The 25,336-nt window shown below is 45.4% G+C and overlaps 1 long non-coding RNA gene across 1 annotated transcript; it reads right to left on the reverse strand.

Moving 5' to 3' along the window:
• Positions 1-9,459: 9,459 nt before the first annotated feature.
• Positions 9,460-12,635, reverse strand: LOC149284579 (uncharacterized). The gene is made up of 3 exons (XR_016277832.1): positions 12,583-12,635; positions 11,299-11,354; positions 9,460-9,591 (listed from the first exon to the last, which is right to left on the reverse strand). It is a non-coding gene; the product is annotated as an uncharacterized LOC149284579 (long non-coding RNA).
• Between the last annotated feature and the right edge of the window lie 12,701 nt (positions 12,636-25,336).

Consider the following 25,336-nt stretch of genomic DNA (forward strand, 5'->3'; position numbering starts at 1 on the left):
TTCGATGACTATAACCTGTATTTGGTTGTCAGAAATACACTGAAACTAGGGCGCGTTACAGATGCACCAAAGGGGCATGCTAGGGTTGAAAAGGGGCCTGTTCAGATTGAGAAGGGGTGTCACTTCCTGACGCCCCTTAACCCTAGTACGGACTGAATCCATACAAAATGGTGGGACCCATCCACACGGGGGCCACCGTTTTGACGTCGCGGATGCATAGCGTCCGGACGTTGCGCGGTGGAAGTGACGCCACGAGTGCACGACTAGTGCATCATGGCGCCACTTCCGGGGCCCAGAAAGAAGTGCCATTTTGGTGCTTCTTTCTGGCTGCACCCAGGAACTGCGCGGTTTGGCCGCTGCGGTTCCCGGACGCAGCAACTGGCGGTCTGTAACGCACCTAAGTTTCTTCAGAGGGGATTTGCCTTTGCCTTCCCCTGAGGCTGAGAGAGTGTGACTTTTCCAGCGTCACCCAGTTTTGGGTTTCATGGCTGAGCTGGGAATCGAACCCTGGTCTCCAATGTCCTCGTCCAGTACTCAAACCACTATAAGCTTTTTATCATCAAGGCTGCAAAGAGTTGATCTCTATTAAGCCATCTCTGTGGCGAGTCAAGTAAATTCTGCATTAAAGTTCTATGCGATGGTTCCCTGACAAGACTAAAAAGAACATTTGGTCGAATTCAAATATATGGCTGTGTTAGTATGTAAAATAATTATGTAAAGAGCTCTTGTAGTGCCTTTGAGACTCAGCGAAAGAAAGAGGTTGGCAGCATGAGCCTTGGCAATGCGGCTGAGGAAGTAACTGAGGCCCAAATGCACCTGAGGTAGTAGAGTTACGTCTAAGAAAGCTCATGCTGCCAACCTCTTTCTTTCTTTCAGTTAGTCTCAAGAGGTGCTACAAGACCTCTTTTGCTCCCCACTATAGAGTAAGGAACAGGTTATCATCCCTGACTCTTCCCCAAAGAAGGCAGCAGAAACCTGGAATTGATCATGAGGAAAAGTGTTTTAATACAAAAACAATGGCAGGAAAACCTGAAGTGCAAAGTGCTCCTTTTGTGCCTCTTCGTCTCTCAGTGCCTGGTGCCAAGCTGCCCCCAGTTCTTCAGTGCCCTCTTCTGAAGTCTCTCCAGCCATGGCATGTGACGTTGTGCCTCGACCCAGAGGACGATGGCAGCTTCTGTCCGAACGCTGTAGCCTGGCCGAAGGAACAGGAGGGACAGCCCTTCATTCGTGGGAGTCATCAACTCAAGGCTGCTTTCTTTTTTAAAAAAATTAATTTTTTTAATATACTTTATTGTTAAAAAAAGCAATCCAATACAACATACACACCATTATATTCAAACAATACCTTAAGTTCTTACATATACTTAGGAGTGAGGAAGTAACCAACTAATTCAATAGAAAAGGACCAACCTTTATTTTTCCTAATTCTTCTTTCCTTTATATGTGATATATCCTTCATCTTCTACTTAAACCTTCTACTTATGGCCTTCACAAATCTTTCTTCTTCCCTACCTCCATCTACCTTTCTTTCCCTCTTCCCCATTTACTTTAACTCCTCTCTTAAGTCATCCTTAATATCCTCCTCCTACCTTCTCCTACAACCAAGGAAAAGCCGCTTTCAAAAAGGGCCTAATTAAAGTACAGCTGCTTCATGGTCTCCAGATCCACCAAGTCCTCCCCCATTTTTTGATGGTGCAGTGAGGTCTCCTTGCTCACATCTGCAGAGAGGTCCAGCACATCTGCAAAAGTCCTGAGGAAGAGAAAGGGGAAGAATGGGTTGGAACAACTGGGGAAGGAGCAGAAATACCAGCCCCATGACAAGGCTTGGTGAAAAAGTTAAGAATTCCTAGGGAGATCTTTCAACACAGGTTCAATGGGCATCTTGCAGGAGGCCTTTAGTTGTGGATTCCTGGTGTTTGACTAGATGGCCCTTGTGGCTCTTTTCATTTCTAAGATGTTGAGATCCTAACCTAAGGGAAACTCTGAGGTTCATTGAAATCATGTGTCTTCTATTTAAGAGTGGCATTCCACTCCATTCCTGGCTGAAGACACTTTCCCAAAAATGGGGAGAGAAAGGCCAGCCTAAAAGAAGAAGAAAAGCCCTCCTCTTTGTCATCTGAGATCATCCAGCCTCAGAGGGAGAGAAAGGCCAGCCAGCTTCATCAGGCCTCTCTTAAGTAAGAAGAGCAACCCTCCCTCCTATGCCATGGTCCAGGGCTGGGAGAAAGAGAAGAACTGCTGGACATAGGCCCCTTCTCCTTTTGGGTCATGTCTTTGTTTACAGAGATAAGCCACCTTTCCCTTGTTGACAAACCCCCCACTCACACCAGAGTGGGATAAGTCACAAAAGGGGAAACAAAGGCAATTTGCCATTAACTGAATTTGAGTTCTAAGCTCACCAGGATGATGGGCTTTGCAACTTCCTTTGCCCATGATTTGGTTTTCTTGGCTCCTCGCAGCCAAATTTTCCATGAGGCTGTGGCGTTAGGCAAATTAGACTTTATAGCAGAGGAGAAGAAAACTCTGTTTTCTCAAATCTCAACATTTACCAAAGTTCTGACAAAAGTTCCCTGCACACGCCTGGAGTGCCTGCAGAGTTTTATGCTTCTCAAAGGGCAGTCTCTAAGATTCCCTTTCAAAAGCTATTTTCTGGGGCCTTTCTTCCTTGCCATGTGGTGGGGATGGGGGAGCTGAGGCTGAGACAATGTTGCTCACCTCTCGGTCAAGGAACTGGGTTGAAACAGTGTCATGCATTCCTGCTGTTTCTTCCAAGGAGCTGGGCTGGTGCCTCTTTGGGGGAACACATCTCCTAGTGCCATTCCAACTTGAACCACGGGGATGAGATGGATGACCTCTAGGGTTACATTTCTCTGACATGCCTGGCTGGAAAGGTTTCCAAGTCTTGGGATTTTGGGAGGGAGTCCTAGCTGCCAGAGTGGAATTTTCCTCTCTGAGGAAGTTGACTTGGGCTACCAATTCTCTAATTTTTTTCTCCATTTTAGTGGTGGGGTCCTTGGGAATCTTAGGAACTCTCAGTGTCTTGACCTCCAGTGGGGAGGACAATGAGCTGAGAACTGGGACCTTTTCCTGGGAGGATCGTCCTCCAAGACTGTTGCAAAATTGCAAAGTCTCCTCTGTGTGGTGGGCTAAGGGTTTTGACCCAACTGTAGCCCGAATTGGTGGAGACTTTAAAAGGCTTCTCCACAGCAGAGTTTGGGTTAAAACCACTTGCTCAAAACTGAAATGACCAAGACCCTTAAGGGGCTTCTTAGTTTTTTCCTCCCCTTTTTGCTAAGGGAGAAGTTCAAAGTCAGGCAACCTCTAGGGTCCTGACTTTTGGGGTCCTTCTTCTATACTACACTCCAAAATTCACACTCTTGGAGAGCAGAGCCAAATTTCCAGGGGAAATCTCCCTGGAGAGAGGTTGGCTACTCTCTCCCTGCTTGCTACTACTGTTCCTGGAACCTCACCCAGAGGCTTCCAGCAACCCTTATTCCTTCCACGTCAAATCCTGTGCTAGGAGGGATTTTGGAACCTCTGCACAAGGCTTCCAGGGAATCCTCACTCCTAACTGGTCCTGATACAAACCTCTATCCTACAGAGAGCTGCTGTTCTGGGATCCTCCCTGAGGCCTCCACAGAACCCTTAAAATGAAACTTTGGGTCAGGGATGCTACCCAATTCACGTGAGGGCCCGGCGCTGCTGCAGCGAGCGACTTAAGGGTAGTCCTCCATTTAGACCTGGTCAGAAGTCAGTTTGGCCCCACCTCACTTTCACTGGAGAGTTTGGATGTTGCAGTCCCACTCAGCATGGCCCGGCTAACAACACCAAACTTGGGCCCCCAGCTAGACTTCTGCCTGAGTTTTCCTTCCCTGGGACCTTCCTGAGGTTCCCACAAATGGTACTCCTTGGAGCTGTCTTTCCCTCCCTTGAACCTGGGTTTTGGGCCTCCGGACCAGGACGTCTCCCTCCTTTGCCTACCTCACCTGTCCAAGGGGGTTTTGAACTGTTGGGGTGAACCTAAATTATACGGGGATTTGAAGATTGGGGAATGGGGAGGACCTGCTCCTCTGCTTTCCCACCCACGATAGTGAAAATAAAAATAGGGCATCGGGCTGCCTACTCCAACAAACACGCCCAAGGGTGATTAGGGCCCACCACTGGATGGCGTACCAGAGCCAATGAGCAGGACACCTAACCAAAGAAATGAAACGGGATCAGCCAACCCAAGATAGCCCTTTTGCCCTTATGGCCAAGCGCACAAGAACACACACACACACCTCCCTATTTATTCCTGTCTGCAGCAGTTTCTTTGGAATCCCTGTTCTCTCTACGTTCCGAGATCTAGACAGCCCAAGTGATCAGTTTGGAAAGTCTAGATTTCGGGGGAGAGTTCCTTGCCCACATTCTCCACCAGTTGTAGCCAAGGGTGCGTTTAGGGCAGTACTTCTCAAATAGTGGGGCGCGCCCCCCTGGGGGGCGCGAGGCTCCATAAAGGGGGGCTCATTTGACCTCGGCAAATACTATTTATAGTCACACGGGGGCGCAAAATGTTTTCTTCCTAGGGGGGGCATGACAGAAAATAATTGAGAAGCACTGGTTTAGGGGAATTTTATTATTATTGTTATTAGCTCAAATATTGCAAGAGGAGGGCCTGCTACGACGGCCCTTGCAGAATCGTCTCCCGATATGTATATGGAGTAGACCAGGGGATTCCAATAAATGTTGCTGAGACAGATTTCTAGAATTAATAACCAATTTATTTATAAAGGGAAAAACACATACGATTCACTAGCATACACACACACATACAAGGCTCAGGAAAAGCATAGGTTAGCATGGAATAGGATTTTAGGCATCACTGAGGTGATACGTACCAGAATGTAAACTCCCTCCAGGAATCCAAATGGAATATGATGAGGATGGCATGAGGCTCAGCCATGGAATGACTGGCCAGGAGCCAGGATTCAAAGGGACATAGCTTCCCCCTGAAATCCAGACTGGCCCAGTGAACAAGCAAATCTGGGAGTATTTATAGGCAAAATCTTGCCTCTGGCAAAGGTGCTTGATGGTGAGAACAAAGGTGTTTAATTACTTTCTTTTCACCTGGATGTCCCTGTCTGATTGTCTTAGTGGTCTTAAGCTGCTCGGGCAACAGACTCAGGGAGGGGCAACATTTGCTCTTCCTGGTCCTATGATAATCCTTTTATGCGACTCCTTAGATATGATGATGTGGGTGCCCCTCAGGGGTGTGTGTACATGTCCTCATACCTTGCTGGCAATGGGGGACAGGCTATTAGAGTTCATCTAGGGGTCATTAAGGGCTATCATTTATACCAAAATTTATATGGAGCAGCATGGGTAACATCCCTCAGCCAATGGAATACTGGCAGCTGCAGTAAAAACAAAACAAACCTCTTGCAAGGTGTGAATGGAACTGCACTTGCACTACAGCTGCAGTCTCCATGATGTGAAGACTCTAGCTCTGCAGAAATGGGAGGCACTTATGTTGCTCTATTCACTGCATGGATTTATGGTTGTCGCTACTATGTGCCTTCAAGCTTCTTCCGACTTACGGTGATCCTAAAAGGAACCTATCAAAGATTTGTCTTGGCAAGATTTCTTTGAGGGGTGTGTGTCTGGTGACCCAGCAGGTTGCCATGGTTGAGCAGATTTGAACCTTTTTCAACTGCATTGCATAGATTATATTATCTTTACTGAAAGCTTTTCTTGATTCTCATTTGTTATTGTCAACATCCATCCTCCTGCCTATGGCTTCCTGAGGTACCTTCTGGACAGCTGGCCAATGGCAAATCCCCTGTGAACAAATCTTGCCAAGGAAAACCCCATGATAGATTCACATTAGGGTCACCATTAGTCAGAAATGTGACAAATTGTATTGGCAGGTCATGGTAATACACATGCCTTCCCCCTTGGAATATCCCAGTACTTATGGAAGCAGCATACAAATATTGATGTAAAGCCATATGCCTGACCTGTCTGTCCACAGCTTCATTTAGCTTGCTCTCCTGCTTCAGATGCTCCAGCAAGCACTTCTTTCTCTGAGCTTCTATCTGGAGCCTTTCAGCTTCCTTGGACAGAGTGAGCAGGTTTCTTTCAGCTTCCCCTTCCAGGTGGGCAAGGTTTTTCTCCATCTATTATGGTAAAAGATTTCTAAATTCAAGATCAAAAAGCCAGGCCACTCAAAATGGAACGTTAGTACTTACCTGAGAGACATTCCTTTCCAGCAGAGAAGGTCCAAGCATCCTGTGATTGGGTAGCTCTGCCTGCGAAGGCTCCTGTAGGCAGGGAGAAAGACAAAAACAAAAGGCCAGGGGCCTGACCCCACCTCCATGGGTAGAGCGACCCCTAGTGACCTCAGTTGATGATCAGCTAAGGTAACTATCTAGGCCTCTCTTACGATACTTGGTGACCAGACTTGATGACCAGACTTGCCTGGACCATGAAGGCCCTAGGATGAGGCTTGTAGGACCCAAGGCATTTTTGGCTGGACAAAGGACGTCTCTCAGGTAAGTACTAAAGTTCCATTTCCCAGCAGAGAAGGGGGCCGAGCATCCTGTGACTGGGATTTACAAAAGCGCTGACCCAATTAGGGAGGGCCTGCTGGTGCAGGAGACAAGCCAGGAACTATCTGTTGTAGAACCCTATGGCCGAAGGCTGCCTCAGCTGATTGGAAAATGTCCAGCTTGTAGTGTCTGACGAACGTGGAAGGGGACTTCCACGTGGCTGCTCTGCAAATCCCTGCCAGGGGTGCGTTGGTAGAGAGTGCCGCCGAGGTGGCTGTGCTTCTGGTGGAGTGGGCCGTGATGCCCTTAGGAGGAGAAAAGTCTAGAGCTCTGTAGCATGCTCTGATGCACTCTGATTCATCTCGAGAGTGTAGATAGTGAGATCTTTTTGCCTTTGGATCTTGGTTGGAATGAGACAAAGAGAGCCTCTTACTTGAGGTAGATTTTTATGGCTGCGCACGTCTAAGGTGTGCCAGATCTTCTCTAGATCCTTTGTTGGATGTGGGCAGAAGGAAGGCAAGACGATGTCCTGGAATGAGTGAAAGACCAAATTTACCTTGGGACTGAAGGTTGGATCTGGACGCAGCAGAATTGAGTCAGGTCTGATGATGCAGAGTTCCTTTCTTACCGACAGAGCCCTGATCTCTGAAACGCGTTGGGCCGACGTCACTGCTGTAAGAATGAATGTCTTGAAAGTGAGGAATTTTAGGGATGACTCCCTCATCGGTTCGAAGAGCTGTATCATCAAGGCCTTCGGGACTTTGTGTAAGTCCTATGACGGGAAACGGTGTCTTGTCGGAGGAGCCATGTTGGAGACTCCCTTAAGCAACCTTCGGATATGAGGGTGATGGGATATCTGGGTGGCTTGATCGTGAGGCAGAATTGATGTAATCGCCGCCACTTGTCTCTTTACCCTGTTCGGTCAGAGTCCTTGGTCGACGTCATCCTGAAGGAATTGAAGGAGTGTGGCAACCGTGACCTGGATGAAGTCTCTCTTCTTGCATTTACACCATCTTTTGAATGCTTTGAAGGTATATTCATAAATCTTGATGGTCAATGGGCGTCTCGATGCCAGGATGGATTCAATCACTTCCGAGGAGTAGCCGTAATCAGTTAGCATGGCCCTCTCAATTTCCAGGCGTGAAGCTGAAGCCAGGTCGGGTCTGGATGGTGGACTTGGCCTTGAGATAACAGGTCTGGCCTGTCTGAGAGAGGAAGGCTCTGGGTCGTCAGACTGAGGACCTCTGAGAACCAGGGACGCCTGGGCCATGCCGGGGCTACCAGGATGACCTCTGCTCTGGTTCTCCGCACCTTGGACAGCAGTCTTGTCAGCATCGAGACTGGAGGGAAGGCATATAGGAGTCCCTCCAGCCAGTGGCAGTTCAGGGCGTCGAAGTCTTCCGCCCCCTGCATCTGGAACCTGGAGAAGAACCTGGGGGTCTTGGTGTTGGTTGGGGAGGCAAATAGATCTACGATTGGATGGCCGAAGGCCGCCGCTATGTCTTGGAACACCTCTGGGTGAAGTCTCCATTCTCCCTGGTCTATGTTGGTCCGACTTAGCCAGTTGGCCTTGGAGTTTAGTTGACCCTGGAGATGTTCGGCCTCTAGGGACAGTAGGTTGGACTCCGCCCATGTCAGGAGGGCCTGGGTCTCTTTCTTTAGGGACCTTGACCTTGCCCCACCCTGGCGGTTAACGTGTGCCTTGGCTGTAATGTTGTCCGTCCGTACGAGGACAGCCTTGTGTAGAATTAACTGATTGAAGGATTGGAGTGCCAGGCGAATCGCTCAAAATTCTAGCCAATTGATGCTGTGGTATTTTTCTTCTGGGCTCCATCTCTCCTGTGCCAGGTGAGAGCCGCTGTGGGCCCCCCATCCTGTAGTGAGCTGGATCTTTCCCGTCGCCCAGATGGGACGACCCCTCGAGACTGACTGGGAGGTCCACCAACTGAGGGATTGCCATACCCTGTCGGGGACCGGTATCTTGTGGTGTCTCTTCAGGGCGATGGCCCATTGATGCAGGAGTAGCCACCACTGGAGGAGTCTGGTGTGGAACCTCGCCCAAGGCAAGCAGTCCATCGCCATGATCATCAGGCCCTGTAGGTGTGCGAGTAATTGCAGGCTGACTCAAGTTGACTGTAGGCTCTTTCGGACAGCCCTCCGGATGGACGTGATCCGATCTGGAAGAAGGCATACTGTTCCAGACCATGTGTCTATCTGGGCTCCCAGGTGCAGGATCTGCTGTTTGGGTCCTAAGAGTCCGGAGGTCGCGCCAAAGCCACGCTCCATTCCTAAGCACTGGAGTGCAGCTTTGGTGCAGCTTCTGGATTCTTAAGATGCATGCATAATTTAAACAGCATATCTCCAAAGAGACCCGAAGCAGCTTTATTTTGGCAGTCTGTAACAGGCCATAGAGTTGGAAGAGACCCCAAAGATCATCCAGTCTAACTCCCTTTTGCCATGCAGAGAGAGCAACGAAAGCATTCCCGGTGACACACGGCCATCCAACCTCTGTTTCAAAACAGCCTCCAAAGAAGGAGACTTCGGGCCCAAACATACAGGCGAAAATAAAGATGCTTCATGTCACTTTGGAGGTATGCTGTTGAAAGGATGCATGCGTCCTAAGAGGCCAAAGCTGCGCCAAAGCCACGCTTCGGTGCTAAGGACTAGAGCACAGCATTGGCGCAGTTTCTGGCCTCTTAAGATGTGTGTGTCATTGAAACAGCATACCTCCAAAGTGACCCGAACCAGTTGTATTTTGGGCTGTCTGTTCAGGCCCTTTACCACACTCTGAGGCAGCAGCAACGTCTTCCATTGCTGAACAACGTTAACCATCAGGGAGGTCTTCCCAATGTTTAGGTGGAATCTCTGTGTAGTGAAATTAGGAAGCCTCCCTTAGAAATCCTTATCAAGAAATGCAGGTTAAATGAAAAAAGCAGCAATGAGCTCAGTGAAGACTAAACCCACCTGCTGAAGTTTTACATTTCTGAAACTGAACGGATGAACTTTTGGAAGAGGCAACCTGTTCCACACCTTTGAGCAAGGACAAGCTGGTCTCTGAGGCAGACTGCAAATTAAACACACACACACACAGAATAAGATAGCAGCTCCCTGCTACAAGACCACTGTGGAGATTTAGGATGTGGGAAAGATGCATGCGAGGGCATGTGTGAACACACTCCTGTGATCAGCCAATGCACATCGGAGTCTTGCCTCCCAATCCAGAGCATATCAACATGAGAGAAAGCTCCTCTGGTTTCAGTAGGTCTTACTTTGCAAGGAGAAAGAAGGGGAAGTTTAGCCCTCATAATTACCTTTCCCAGTCTTATGAACTACTCTCTCTCTCTCTCTCTCTCTCTCTCTCTCTCTCTCTCTCTCTCTGTGTGTGTGTGTGTGTGTGTGTGTATACACACTCATGTATACGTCTAGAAATTTAGGACAAAAGATTGACCCCAAAAACCTGAGCTGACTTATCCATGGGTCAATTTAAGTACTGTATCTTAACTCTTATTTAAAAGAAGGAACCATCTCATGGTGAAAAGCAAAAGTATAATATGTGAAGCACTGACCTCCTCTACTCTCTCATCCATCCAGTCTAAAGAGTGAGCAGTTATGTCTGATGGAGTTTAATAAGTTCTTTGGCATTGTTTTGCTTTGCTTCATCCTTTAGATCTTTGCTATGCGCCCCTAAATTTTACACTCGACTTATCGATAGGTCATAGCAAGATCCATAGCTCGACTCAGGCTTGCATCCTTCCGAGGTCACTAAAATGAGTACCCAGACTGTTGGGGGCAAATTAGCTTACTTGCTAATTAGCTTACTTGCTGTTCACTGCTATGATCTTTGGAATAGCGGTATATAAATAAAACAAATTATTAATTATTATTAATTATCCATAATTTTGGCTCCAAAACTTACCCTCGACTTATTCATGAGGTCGACTTAGAGTCAAGTATATACGGTAATACAAATTCATTTCTCTTTGCATTCTCTATTCAAAATCTAACAAAAAAGATAACACTGGCACCAACTCATCCCCCTCTCATTTCCTGATCCCCCTTTTTTGGGGGTGAATAAGAAGCCCCCAAAATCTGTACTCTTTGAGGCTAGCAACCACTTTTTACTTTCCTCCAGTCCTATTATATAACCCTCAGAAAGTATCTATGGTTCTCTAAGCAAAGCATAAAAGGAAGGAAACCCCTGCCTGTATGTTTCAATTAGAAGAGAAAAGGGGGCTGCCTAGAGGGAAAAAGGAGTCTCCTCTGCATTCCTGGATGTAATTCGGTTCATGCAGAAGCAGAAAACAAACCAAGGTCTGACTTGTGAGCAATATTGGCTCATAGCTCATAAGAACAGAGAGGTGACTCTCTGCAGGGTTAAAACGCACTGCAGAAATAATCCAGCGTGAGGCTGCTTTCACTGCCCTGGCTCAATGCTAGGGAATTCTGGGAACTGTGGTTTTGTGAGGCATTTAGCCTTCTCTGTTAGAGAGCTCTGGTGACACAATAAACTACAATTCCCAGGATCCGCTAGCACTGAGCCAAGGCAGTTAAAGCAGTCTCAGGCTGGATTATTTCTGCAGGGTGTTTGGGTCCGAAGTCACTCCTATGACAGAACAGCTTAACTCTCTGGTCTTCAGACTTACATGACATTAACAATGCGGTTGCTCCCTTTTAAAAAGGCAAATGGCCAGCTTTTCTTATGCCCAAGGCCTTACAGTTGTTAAGGACAACAGGGAAACAGGAAACAAATGATTCCAAATCTGGGCCTCACCTTCATCCTGGTTTTCTTCTCATAGTCCATGTATCTGGACGGCACGACTCTCCCCCCTAAAGACAACAAACAAACAAAGAAACAGACACAGCCAGAATGAAATGAAAAGAAAGAGAGATGGAAGACTGAGGCAAATGGCCAATGAATCCCTTATTTAGCCAAGTGGCTTTTCTAAGAGGCAAATGGACACCTTGCGGAAGGAAGGAAGGAAGCAGGGATGTAGCCAGGATTTTGGGAAGGGGGGCCCAGACTAAGAGCCACCATTTTGAGAGGATAAGAGCCCCCCTCCCCAAGACACAAAAAGAGGGTCGAGCGTTTACCTCAGGATGGCACCACTTTAACTTCCGTTATGGCTCTGTGCTGGTATGGAATCTTGGGATGTGTAGTTTTGAGGAGCTGTTTAGCCATCTGTCAGATGCCACAACAAACTACAAATCCCAGCATTCCATGGCATGGAGCCAAGGGCAGTTAAAGTGCCATCAAACTGGATTATTTTTTCAGTGCAGATGCAAAGTGAGCCCTTCCTCTGAAAGTGTTTACATCAGATAAATTCAGCTCGATAAAGCAAAGTGCAGCTGCTCAAGCAATGAGTGGCAGCCACTCTGTTCAAGCTCAGAGACACTCTGTTCATGCTTTGAGACACTGTTTTCCAACTTCTGAGCTGAGCTAAGAACGCAGGCTGCATCCACACAACATTTCATTCCCACTTCCAAGAAGGATTTTTAATTCGAAGACACACACACACACACAATTTTTAATTCCAAGACTTATCTATCTATCTATCTATCTATCTATCTATCTATCTATCTATCATAATTTTAAATTCCAAGACATTATACGTTCCTTTCTTTTTATAATAAACAAACCCCTTTAAGAGAATCCTATTTTGGGAGAAAGGCAGGGTATAAAATCAATCAATAAAAAATTATAGTGCAATAGTCCATCAGTGCATGGCTTGCATTATAAGACTTTATACCTTTATACATTTAAAAACTATTAAAATCACAGTAGGCTCAGAGTGCTACAGAATCATGGAATCACAGAGTTAGAAGAGACCCCTAGAAGGGCCATCCAGTCCAACCCCATTCTGCCATGCAGGAACTCCCAGTCAAAGCATCCTCAACAAATTATGTAATGGAGGTGTCCATCTACATTGTAGAAAGATATACTATAGATTAATGCTATGGAAAATCGTCACCTTGAGTTGGGAGATTGGGAGAAAGATGGCATGCAAAGGAATGCAATGAAAAAGAAGGCTCAATCAAAAGGACCAATGCTGCTCACCTTTTTTCTTGGGCTGGACACTGGGCTCAGCGTCACGCATGGCTCCTGCCCCTAAAGACAACAAACAAACAACGGACTTCTGGTGAGAGGGAGCTGCGAGGAGGACGCAAGTTGTGAAAGCTCCTGCTTGCAACCTCCGCTGCAACGGTGCTTGTAGGAACGGGGACGCTAGCTGCCCGTCCTTACCTTTCCCTGTTAAGGGAAGGTATCCTTACAGCTTCTTGGGGGCTCTTGAAGGGTTAGAGAAGTGAGTTTGTCTCCCTATCCTCCCCTTCGGAGCCGAAGAGCTGGTGACTCCTGCTGCTGCAGACGTCCTGAACTGGCGACGTTTGCAATTTCTCTCCCCGTTCTTTTTGAGCCTTCTGGAGAGAGCGCTTGTGTAGAGAGCTAACACACAGTTGTGGGGCTTTTTGAACTTTTATTCCATGAAGAGAGAAGAGTTCATTTATGTTGGAGTTTTTTTTATTATTATTATTGTTTAAACGGGCGGAAGAAACGGAGCCAGGTGCAGCGGGAGTACTGGAGATAAGTGGAGACAAGCGGAGCGGAGGTGAAGAGTGCCGGAGGGTGACATGAAAGGATTGTTGCGGGTCTGAATTGGGGAGACCAAGTCGCTTGGAGGATGACCGGTTGAACCCAGTGAAGGGAGCAGCGTGGAGTGAAGAGAAAGGAGAAGAGACAAAGAGGTGAAAAGCAGTAAGGAATTAAGCTGTTGGCCTTTTGTGACTTTGGGGTAGAAAGTGAAACTCCTGTTACTTGAAAAGAGGAAATAAGAGATAATATTTAATCTGTGGAACGTTCCATACAAAGCCCAGTAAGCGAACAGCTTGCTTACAAAATACAGGAGGAAGAGAACTATTAGTAAGTAAAATCTTTTTTGTCAGCTGTGTTTAATCAGACAAGAAGGATGCTGGAATCAAGGGAGAGCTACACCTGGAGCTAATTAGGAAAGTTTAAAAGGAGGCTTGCAAGTGTGCTCTCAGTAACTGGCTATTTTGTTACTTGTCTTCTACGTGATTTTTGCCTCTATTGACTTTTTGTTTTTCTTTTTTGCCGGTGGCAGGGACGTAGCCAGAATTTTGGAAAGGGGGGGTCCAGACTAAGTGCCACCATTTTGAGATGCTAAGACCCCCCAGGACACAAAATGTAGGAAAAATGTAGGACATGATGCACGACAAAATGTAGGACAAATTGTAGGGTGTTCAAAAATGAAAAACACACCCAACTAAAAGCCAAAAACATGAATAAAAAACAATATAAATTCATGTTTCTCAGTCATTCTCAAAATGGAAGACATTTTTACTTTCATCCAGACCAGAAGGTTGAAACATAGGACACGTCCTATAAAAGGAGGACATCTGCTCATCTTACAAAAAATGAGGACTTTTGAAATTCCTTCTAGGCAGAAGTCTGAAATGTAGGATGTGTCCTATAGCCATGAGCCAGAAAAGAGCCAAGCCTCAATATCTGGACCGCAGAACATACTCTAATTCCCAGAATTCCATAGCAATGAGCCAGAAAGGAGCCAAGCCTCAATATCTGGACCCCAGAACATACTCTAATTCCCAGAATTCCAAAGCAATGAGCCAGAAAGGAGCCAAGCCTCAATATCTGGACCCCAGAACATACTCTAATTCCCAGAATTCCAAAGCAATGAGCCAGAAAGGAGCCAAGCCTCAATATCTGGACCCCAGAACATACTCTAATTCCCAGAATTCCAAAGCAATGAGCCAGAAAGGAGCCAAGCCTCAATATCTGGACCCCGGAACATACTCTAACTCCCAGATTTCCAAAGCAACGAGCCAGAAAGGAGCCAAGCCTCAATATCTGGACCCCGGAACATACTCTAACTCCCAGATTTCCAAAGCAACGAGCCAGAAAGGAGCCAAGCCTCAATATCTGGACCCCGGAACATACTCTAACTCCCAGAATTCCAAAGCAATGAGCCAGAAAGGAGCCAAGCCTCGATATCTGGACCCCAGAACATACTCTAACTCCCAGAATTCCATAGCAATGAGCCAGAAAGGAGCCAAGCCTGGATATCTGGACCCCGGAACATACTCTAACTCCCAGAATTCCAAAGCAATGAGCCAGAAAGGAGCCAGGCCTCAATATCTGGACCCCAGAACATACTCTAATTCCCAGAATTCCAAAGCAATGAGTCAGAAAAGAGCCAAGCCTCAATATCTGGACCCCAGAACATACTCTAACTCCCAGAATTCCAAAGCAATGAGCCAGAAAGGAGCCAAGCCTCAATATCTGGACCCCAGAACATACTCTAATTCCCAGAATTCCAAAGCAATGAGCCAGAAAGGAGCCAAGCCTCAATATCTGGACCCCGGAACATACTCTAACTCCCAGATTTCCAAAGCAACGAGCCAGAAAGGAGCCAAGCCTCAATATCTGGACCCCGGAACATACTCTAACTCCCAGAATTCCAAAGCAATGAGCCAGAAAGGAGCCAAGCCTCGATATCTGGACCCCAGAACATACTCTAACTCCCAGAATTCCATAGCAATGAGCCAGAAAGGAGCCAAGCCTGGATATCTGGACCCCGGAACATACTCTAACTCCCAGAATTCCAAAGCAATGAGCCAGAAAGGAGCCAGGCCTCAATATCTGGACCCCAGAACATACTCTAATTCCCAGAATTCCAAAGCAATGAGTCAGAAAAGAGCCAAGCCTCAATATCTGGACCCCAGAACATACTCTAACTCCCAGAATTCCAAAGCAATGAGCCAGAAAGGAGCCAAGCCTGGATATCTGGACCCCAGAACATACACTAACTCCCAGAATTCCAAAGCAATGAGTCAGAAAGGAGCCAAGCCTCAATATCTGGACCCCAGAACATACTCTAACTCCCAGAATTCCATAGCAATGAGCCAGAAAGGAGCCAAGCCTCAATATCTGGACCCCGGAACATACTCTAACTCCCAGAATTCCAAAGCAATGAGCCAGAAAGGAGCCAAGCCTCAATATCTGGACCCCAGAACATACTCTAATTCCCAGAATTCCATAGCAATGAGCCAGAAAGGAGCCAAGCCTCGATATCTGGACCCCAGAACATACTCTAACTCCCAGAATTCCATAGCAATGAGCCAGAAAGGAGCCAAGCCTGGATATCTGGACCCCGGAACATACTCTAATTCCCAGAATTCCAAAGCAATGAGCCAGAAAGGAGCCAAGCCTCAATATCTGGACCCCAGAACATAATCTAACTCCCAGAATTCCAAAGCAATGAGCCAGAAAGGAGCCAAGCCTCAATATCTGGACCCCAGAACATACACTAACTCCCAGAATTCCAAAGCAATGAGTCGGAAAGGAGCCAAGCCTCAATATCTGGACCCCAGAACATACTCTAACTCCCAGAATTCCATAGCAATGAGCCAGAAAGGAGCCAAGCCTGGATATCTGGACCCCGGAACATACTCTAACTCCCAGAATTCCAAAGCAATGAGCCAGAAAGGAGCCAAGCCTCAATATCTGGACCCCAGAACATACTCTAATTCCCAGAATTCCATAGCAATGAGCCAGAAAGGAGCCAAGCCTTGATATCTGGACCCCAGAACATACTCTAACTCCCAGAATTCCATAGCAATGAGCCAGAAAGGAGCCAAGCCTGGGTATCTGGACCCCGGAACATACTCCAACTCCCAGAATTCCATAGCAATAAGCCAGAATAGAGCCAAGCCTCAATATCTGGACCACAGAACATACTCCCAGAATTCCATAGCCATGAGCCAGAATGGAGCCAAGCGTCAATATCTGGACCCCAGAGCATACTCTAACTCCCAGAATTCCATAGCCAAGAGCCACAAAAGAGTTAAATTGCTGCCAAACCTGGTTATTTCTTGAGTGTGGATGCAGCCTGATGCAGCCTCCTGTCCCTCCCTCCCTCTCCTCCAGGGCTTTTTGGCTCCTCCCCCTCAGGCCCTGCAAAAAGTTTAGGGGCGGCACTGGCCGGGAGGAGAGGAAAGGTGCTTGCTGGAGCGTGCGTGTGCCTGCGCACAGCCCCAAACAAACGCCAGGGGCCAGGGCGCCACTTCTGCTCCTCATGAAGCCAAGAGGAGAGCAAGTGGGGCTCTCCCTGGAGTTTGATTGGGTTGGGTGTGCGCGCATGCGTGCGCGCACTCCAACAAGCACCCTTTTCTCTCCTGCTTAAGGGGGGGTCCGGACCCCTGAACCCCCCCCTTAGCTACGTCCCTGCCTGTGAACAATTTAAAAGTGAAGCAAGAAGGAAACTATCCAGGCAAGTGGGAGTGAAGAGGACTTCTACTTGATTTGTGCTTACTGGCCATTTACATCAGGTAGATAGAGGACTATTTTGAGAACTTTTTGTTTTAACAACAGCTGTCTGATTGCTGATAAATTTTGGGAACTCTTATTTGGTTGAAGATATAGCTCTGGACACTTGCTTTACTTGTTGTGAACTTTTATTTATGTTTGGCATCGTTGACTTCTCATGGGAAACGATCTGCTATTATAACTTGGGTATTTTGGTACTGAACAGTGGATAGCCTGAAGATATCTATAAGAACAACTAGGATAAAAGCTATTTATTTGCTTGATTTAATGTTGTGTTTGTTTGATTAACTGTGTGGACTTTTTCCATTCTTTTGAGTTATAAGAGGCTATTATGGTGAAGAACAAGTGGTGATCAGTATTTACATTGATACATCTAAGAGGTTATCCTGAAGAGGTCTTCTTTTTGAGAAAATACTAAGGGAAGACGGATGGAAACAAGAGAAGCTTTGCGCAAGAAGAAAGAGGAAATTTTGATGATGGCGAATGTGAAGAAAAATCTGACGCAAGGTTTCACTTTCTGCTGTTCTTACAATCAATACAAGTTTTAAGACTTTTGATGTCAACTCCATTTTGAGTTCTTTTTTTAAAAAATCATTCAGTATTGTGTCCTCATTTTAATCCTATCATCTTAACTTCTTGCTAAACTTAAATTAAACTTCAAAGGTATTAAAACCACTGTCAGATGAGTGATAAGTGTTGCTACACAAGCCTGTTCCTTGGGATCCTCTTCCTTGCCATTGCCTTTGTGGCCTTACAGCTGGCGCTGGCAGCGTTCACCAGCACCACCAGGGCTCAAAAGCCACAGCGCTCCCTAGCCTCCCGGCGGCGGTACACTCAGTGGCGGTGATAAGTATATAAATTTAAACAAGTTTGTGACAGGAAAAGGATGACAATGAAAAGTAATCTTAAAAGAAAGAGCAGAGCAACCATAGGAACTGAACATGTAAAATTTAAGAGAGGCAGGAACACTAAGAAAAACCCAGAGGGGAAATTAGGAAATTCAGAGATTTCAAAAGCAGCTTCCACTCTCAGACAACTGAGAATGGAAGATCTGCTACTACTCAAAAATATAGATAGTACCTCTATTGATTATATTTCAAATTCATTCTTAAGTTCCCCTGCTCCACCCACACCTGAGGAGGAAAACTTACAGTTAAATGAAAGTACTACACATAGAGTAAGTTCAGTCCCTGATGCCACAAAAGATGTGAAGACGGACTTGGAATTGGTAGCCAAGAACTGTCTTCTAACGGCCAAAACAGTAATTGCAATTTTTGAACAACTGACAAGTATCAACCAGAAAATAGATGGGATAAAAGATTTACTGGAGAAATCGAAATCTAAGCCCAAACCCAAACCAACCTCCAAACATGAGAAAGCAGAGGAAGGAATTAATCGCTCTAAACCTGATCTCCAACTACACAAACTGGCGAAGCCTAACTCATCACAAAAGGCAAATACCAAAGACAAATTAATCATACAGGAAAATAAGATTGGTTTGCAAATAGTAAATAATTCATTTAACAGTGGCAGATGGCGCAATAAAAGAATGGCACTTCAATCACTGTCTGCTCTGTTACAACGAAGGGTGTATGCCAGTTAGCTTCTTGAAATTTTTTGGCTGCCCACTTGGAATAGTACCATGAGAATTGTATTGACTTTTAGGAATTCATTTATTCCAACTTTGATTTTTGACAGCAAAAGATTGCTAAAAAGATTTGCAATCATTCCAACGAAGGTATTACGCAACAACAATGTTTCACCACTACTGAAAATTACATCAAGAATGGAGATTGATAGTAAGGGAGTCACCAGCAAAGAGGAAAAAAAATATTTCCACTAATGTCTTAGATGACAAAGAGGAAATTGTTCAACTTTTTAACTCAATTTCTCCTGAAGAACAGCAACGTATTTTGTATAAATTAGAAAATGTTAAGTTAACACTAAGCTCTGTAGCAGTTGCAACTAAGTCCATCAATGAACTTTTACCTTCCACCTGTCCAGTATCTGATTCATTGACTTCACCCAAAAAGGATCTAAAAAGACTTGCCGATTGCTCTGAGGAACCCCTGATATCGCTAATGTGTGGGACCTGTGATGTCCTGCCAGGACTGATTGACTTTCCCCTGCATTTTCTTTCACATTGGTTCAGGCCTTAGATTATTTTAGTGTAGAAAAGTCATTGTATTAGTTTGTGGGAGGAGCTGTAGGTTTCCCCTGCATTATTTCCAGGTTTGGTTTGCCCTTTCCCAGCATGCTCTGCTGTAGCTAGAGGTTTTTAGTTGGGGAGCAGTCTTTGCTGAGAGCAAGCAGAGAGCTGTCTTTTGGTGGCAAGCAGGCCCAGACAGCCGGAAAGGGCATTTCTTACACCTCAGCCTAATTAGTTACCATCAGCAAGTGAATAGAAGATTTCAGGAGCTGAAAGACCCTGCACCAGCTCCATTGAGTGAGGAGAGCAAACCATCAGACCCAGAAAGATGACAACCTGAAGATTGCTGCAACTGTAAAGTACCTTTTGTTTAGAGCTGGGGAGGAGAAAACTCTTTATTTTTGTTCTTTATATTAAACTTCCCCCTTTTTGAACTTTACACTCAGCTTCAGAGCCTTTTTGGGTAGAAGAGTTTGATCTCACCAGGGTACCGGCGTTGCACACCCAAAACTGCCACCACCCTTAGTTGGGTGTATCTTTACAGGACCCCTAGACACCGTTTACTCTGCGCAGCCGATAACACCTTACCATTAATACACTTATCTCCTAATTGTAAGACGAATCTACTTGATAAACCAATAACACCATTACCATCTTCTAGATGTTTAGTAACATCTACAAATAAGAAAAGGAGAAGATCCAGCCCAACAAGCGGGTCAAAAGACATTGATCCATCTGTTAATACAACCGATTGACAGATAACATCATCGGCCCCCACTCCATTAACTTTAATCTCATGGAATATTGCTGGATGGAAATCCAGAAGTAAAGATCCCTCTTTCATGGCTTTCATTATTAAGCATGACATTATTCTGCTCCAAGAAACCTGGTTAGCGGAAGAATTATATGTCGAGGGCTACAAATCAATTGTTTTGGATGCAGTGCCAGGTAAAGGCCACGGTAGGCTTTGTGGAGGATTAGGTGTCCTAATATCCACTTCATTACAAACACAGATATCTAAAATAGCCACCTTAGACCAGTATGCCTTAGCAATAGTGTTACAATTTAAGAATCATCTTATATGCCTGATTAATGTTTATATACCGCCCTTGCAAGGGCATGCTAAGATAAAAGAAGTCTGGGACAAATTGAGAGGTTTTGTTAAAAACATCACTACCACTACACCGGTAACCCAACTTATACTGGCAGGAGATTTCAATGCAAGAATTGGTGCAAATGATGCTACCTTATTCTTCAAATTTAACTGTCAACCACTACCATTCTTAACTATTCACCCACTGTTATGGCACCAGTCCAAGGATACAGTCTGTGACTTCAGAGGTCTATATTTGGCAAAAACCTTTGAGGAGTTAAATCTAGTTATCCTGAATGGTTCCACAAACGATGACTATCCAACAGAATACACCCATTGGATGGGCAATAGACCTTCAGTACTGGACTATATAGGGATTTCGCAAGAACTAGTCCCATTTATACATAAATTCTCTGTTGCTGTTCGCCCTGAAAGTGATCATTTTCCGGTGCAGTTAAGTTTAAAGCCTTTTGACTGCTTGTTCTTGCCTGTATGTCAAAATCTGGCCCAGCCTGATGAAATCTATACTACACGGGTTAAATGGTCTCCACACATAGCAGAGGCCCTTACAAAATCTCTTAGTAGTGATGTAGTGGGAAGCCTCTACAATGATATAGTAGAAGGCAAAGCGGATACCAATATACTGTCAGGCTTTAACAATTTAACAAGCTTAATTCGAACATTTCTATCTGTTCCTAAAAATAGCACCAATAGATATAAAACAAAAGAAAAGGGAAGTTGGTTTGATGCTGATTGCAGAGAGGCATGGACATCATTGAAAGATCAATTTAAACAATATAAACTGAACCCATTAAAATGTTCTTTGCCAGACCTTTTGAAGCAAAAGATGTATTACAAACAACTACTTAGAGAGAAAAAAAGGAATGCTGTACAAGCCTCCTGGGACAGACTAATAACAGCCGCCAGCATTAAGAATTCTACTCTTTTCTGGAAAGAGGTTGCGTTATCCTTTCCCAAAAATGTACAAAATTCCATGTTTCAGATACCAGCTAGCATATGGGAAAATCACTTTACTAAGCTATATGGAAACACTGAGGAATCACACATAGGACAAATGTTGGAAGCTACTACTCTGCCCTTCTGGCCTCCAGTCTCACACTCAGAAATTAAGAGCTTGATAAATCAACTCAAACCAGCAAGGGCCCCTGGTGCAGACCTTATTACTTGCGAGATACTTAAAAATAACTTGAATTGGTGGGTTCCTGTGTTATCCACACTTTTTACGGCTATTGATAGATCAGGAAGGATACCATCTGACTGGGGTCTAGCAACCATAGTCCCAATATACAAAAGAGGGAAAAGAAATGACCCTACAAATTTTAGACCTATTAGTCTTCTCAGCCAGATTAGCAAACTGTATGCAAAACACCTGCAAGACAAATTAATGGACTGGCTGGAAACAGAGGGGATCCTGAAGGATGAGCAGGCAGGATTTAGGGCTGGAAAGTCAATACTAGATCATGCTTTGGTTTTGCAACACCTGGTTGAGAAATATTCTAGTAAAGGACAACCATTGTATGTAGCATTTATAGATTTCAAACTGGCTTTTGACACCGTTTCCAGAGCTAAATTGTGGGATAAATTAATGAACAGCACGATTGATAAACGCCTTCTGTTACTGCTTGTTAAGCTGCACGAAAATAACCGCCTGAGGGTTAGATGTAGTTATCAAGGACATGTATCCAAAGAAGTACAAGTCAAGAATGGAGTCAGGCAGGGGTGTGTTTTGGCACCAATATTGTTCAATTATTATATAAATTCCTTAATCCCATTTTTGAGTAACCCCTCTTACCACCCCCACAAAATAGCAAATAGACATACAAATGTTCTATTATATGCTGATGATGCAGCGATTTTATCCCTGACCCCAATTGGCCTTAAAAGAGCTTTAAAGTCCTTAGCTACCTACTGTATGGAAGAAAACCTAACTATAAACTATACCAAAACCAAAATCCTTTCTTTAGCTAAACATCCAAAAATGAGAAAATGGAGGTTAGGAGAGCAATCTATTGAACAAGTTAAATTCTTTAAATACCTAGGAATTGTGTTCCAATCCTCAGGGAGCAGAAAAGCTCACCTGGATTATGTCACCCGAAATGCCCAAAGATAGACAAATGCCATCCAAAGGTACTTCTTCACTAAGGGAGGCCAGTTTATTCCAGCTGCAATTAAACTCTTTCTGGCTAAAGTAAAACCACAATTACTCTTCGGAGTGCAAATAGGACCCTATAAAGATCCTACCTCATTAGAACAAATCCAATCAAAGTTTCTAAGGAAAATATTTCAAGTAACTCGTAGTACACCAAATGCAGTTATTAGAAGGGAAGCGGGAGTTAGTAAACTGGAGACAAGTATGTGGATTAATATTCTCACATACTGGCTCAAATTGAATAAAAATCCAGGAGGGCTGATCAAATTTGTCCTGGCTGATTCCTATAAAGCAGGGGTAGGCAACCTTTTTGAGCTGGGGGCCGGGTTGCTGTCCCTCAGACAACTGGGGGGCCGAAGCAGGGGGTGGAGCTTCCACCCTCTGGAGGTGGAGCCTCATGCCAGGGGTGGAGCTTCCACCCTCCAGGGGCAGAGCCACACACAAAGGGTGGGGCTTCCGCCAAAGCCCTGGAGGAGGAGGAGGGGTGTGCTGACTGATATCATCATCATCATCATCATCATCATCATCATCATCATCACCACCACTATCATTGTTAAAGCAGACCTTTCAGCAATAAATGCATCGAAAATACACAGAAATGCACTTTGGAAAGTCACACTGTCTCACCTTCAGAAATAATAAAAATAATGAAATAAAATAAAAAAGCAATAATAAAAATAATGAAATGAAATAAAAAGCAGTAATAAAATAGTGAAATAAAATAAAAAGCAATAATAAAATACTGAAATAAATTAAAAAGCAATCATAAAAATAATGAAATAAAAAAGCAATAATAAATTACTGGATACAATTAAAAAGCAATAATAAAATAATGAAATAAAATAAAAAAGCAGTAATAAAAATACTGAAATAAAATAAAAAAGCAATAATATAATACTGAAATAAAATAAAAAAGCAATAATAAAAATACTGAAATAAAATAAAAAGCAAGAATAAAATACTGAAATAAAATAAAAAAGAAATAAAAATACTGAAATAAAATAAAAAAAGCAATAATAAAATACTGGATAAAATTAAAAAGCAATAATAAAATAATGAAAAAAAAATAAATAAGCAGTAATAAAAATACTGAAATAAAATAAAAAAGCAATAATAAAAATACTGAAATAAAATAAAAAGCAAGAATAAAATACTGAAATAAAATAAAAAAGAATTAAAAATACTGAAATAAAATAAAAAAGCAATAATAAAATACTGAATAAAATTAAAAAGCAATAATAAAATAATGAAATAAAATAAAAAAGCAATAATAAAAATACTGAAATAAAATAAGCAAGAATAAAATACTGAAATAAAATAAAAAAGAAATAAAAATACTGAAATAAAATAAAAAAGCAATAATAAAATAATGAAATAAAATAAAAAAGAAATAATAAAAATACTGAAATAAAAAAAAATAAGTATTGTATATTTTAAAAAATTAATAAAAAAACCCCCAAGGCAGACCTGAAAAGTCTCACCTTTCCAATTCCTCCTCCTCCGCTTTCTCATCCTCATCCTCATCCTCTTTTTCATCCTCCTTCTCCTCCGCTTTCTCATTCTCCTCCTCTTGCTCCTTCCCGGTCTGAGCGGAGCCTAAGCCCCAGGCAGGCCGGGGGGGAAAGCCAGCCGCCCCGCTGGCTTCTCCCTTGGCCTGAATGGAGCCAGGGCCCCATCCAGGCCGAGAGGGAAGCCAGCGGCGACGCTGGCTTCTCCCTCGGCCTGAGTGGAGCCTAAGCCCCAGGCAGGCCGGGGGGGGGAAAGCCAGCGGCCCCGCTGGCTTCTCCCTCGGTCTGAACGGAGCCAGGGCCCCATCCAGGCCGAGAGGGAAGCCAGCGGCGACGCCGGCTTCTCCCTCGGCCTGAGTGGAGCCTAAGCCCCAGGCAGGCCGGGGGGGAAAGCCAGCGGCCCCGCTGGCTTCTCCCTCGGCCTGAACGGAGCCAGGGCCCCATCCAGGCCGAGAGGGAAGCCAGCAACGACGCCGGCTTCTCCCTCGGCCTGAGTGGAGCCTAAGCCCCAGGCAGGCTGGGGGGGAAAGCCAGCGGCCCCGCTGGCTTCTCCCTCGGCCAGAACGGAGCCAGGGCCCCATCCAGGCCGAGAGGGAAGCCAGCGGCGACGCCGGCTTCTCCCTCGGCCTGAGTGGAGCCTAAGCCCCAGGCAGGCCGGAGGGGAAAGCCAGCGGCCCCGCTGGCTTCTCCCTCGGCCTGAACAGAGCCAGGGCCCCATCCAGGCCGAGAGGGAAGCCAGCGACGACGCCGGCTTCTCCCTCAGCCTGAGTGGAGCCTAGGCCCCGTCCAGGCCGAGAGGGAAGCCAGCGGCAGCGGGGAGGCGGGGAAGGTGGTGCGGCCGCGCGCAGGAGGCACCGCCTCCACCTTCGCCTCTTCCGCCCCAGACCTCGCTGCCCTCCTCTTCCTTCACCTCCTCCGCACGGCCATGCGTGGTGGAGGAGGAGGATGGCAGTGAGGCACCCGCGGGCGCCCGGAGCGGCGCCCAAGCTGCGGCGGGGCGGCAATCGGCGGTGGCAATCGGCGGCAGGACCAGGCTGGGGCCGGTCCCGCTGCCTTGGCGGGCTGATTTTGGCGGCGATTTTGGCGGCAGGAGGGACCGGGGGCCGGCGGAAAGGCGCCCGCGGGCCGGATCCGGCCCACGGGCCGGAGGTTGCCGACCCCTGCTATAAAGGCTCCTGGGAAACAGAAATAAACAAGAAACTGAACACATTGGGGTTTTCTAGGGATACTATTTTGAACCTAAATCTAGATATTGCAAAATTGACTATCAAACAAAGATTGCTGGACACTGAAGGCCAGTTAGAGACTGCTGCCTTCCCCAAATATATTGTAGTCAACAAACAAATTCGGGTTACTTCACCTGCTGTGTATTTGTTCCAAATTACTCTCCCTAAATTTAGGACAGCTTTTTCTTTGGCCTGATTCAATGCTTTACCTACAGCAGTATTGGAAGGTAGGTTTAGAAAAGTGCCTTATAAATTCTGTCTTTGCCCGTGTGATACGGGCGTAATTGAAACCATTGAACATGT

The sequence above is a fragment of the Sceloporus occidentalis genome, unplaced genomic scaffold (assembly GCF_023333645.1).
Source record: "Sceloporus occidentalis isolate IW3139 unplaced genomic scaffold, rSceOcc1.0.p SCAF_91, whole genome shotgun sequence".
Lineage (NCBI taxonomy): Eukaryota > Metazoa > Chordata > Lepidosauria > Squamata > Phrynosomatidae > Sceloporus > Sceloporus occidentalis.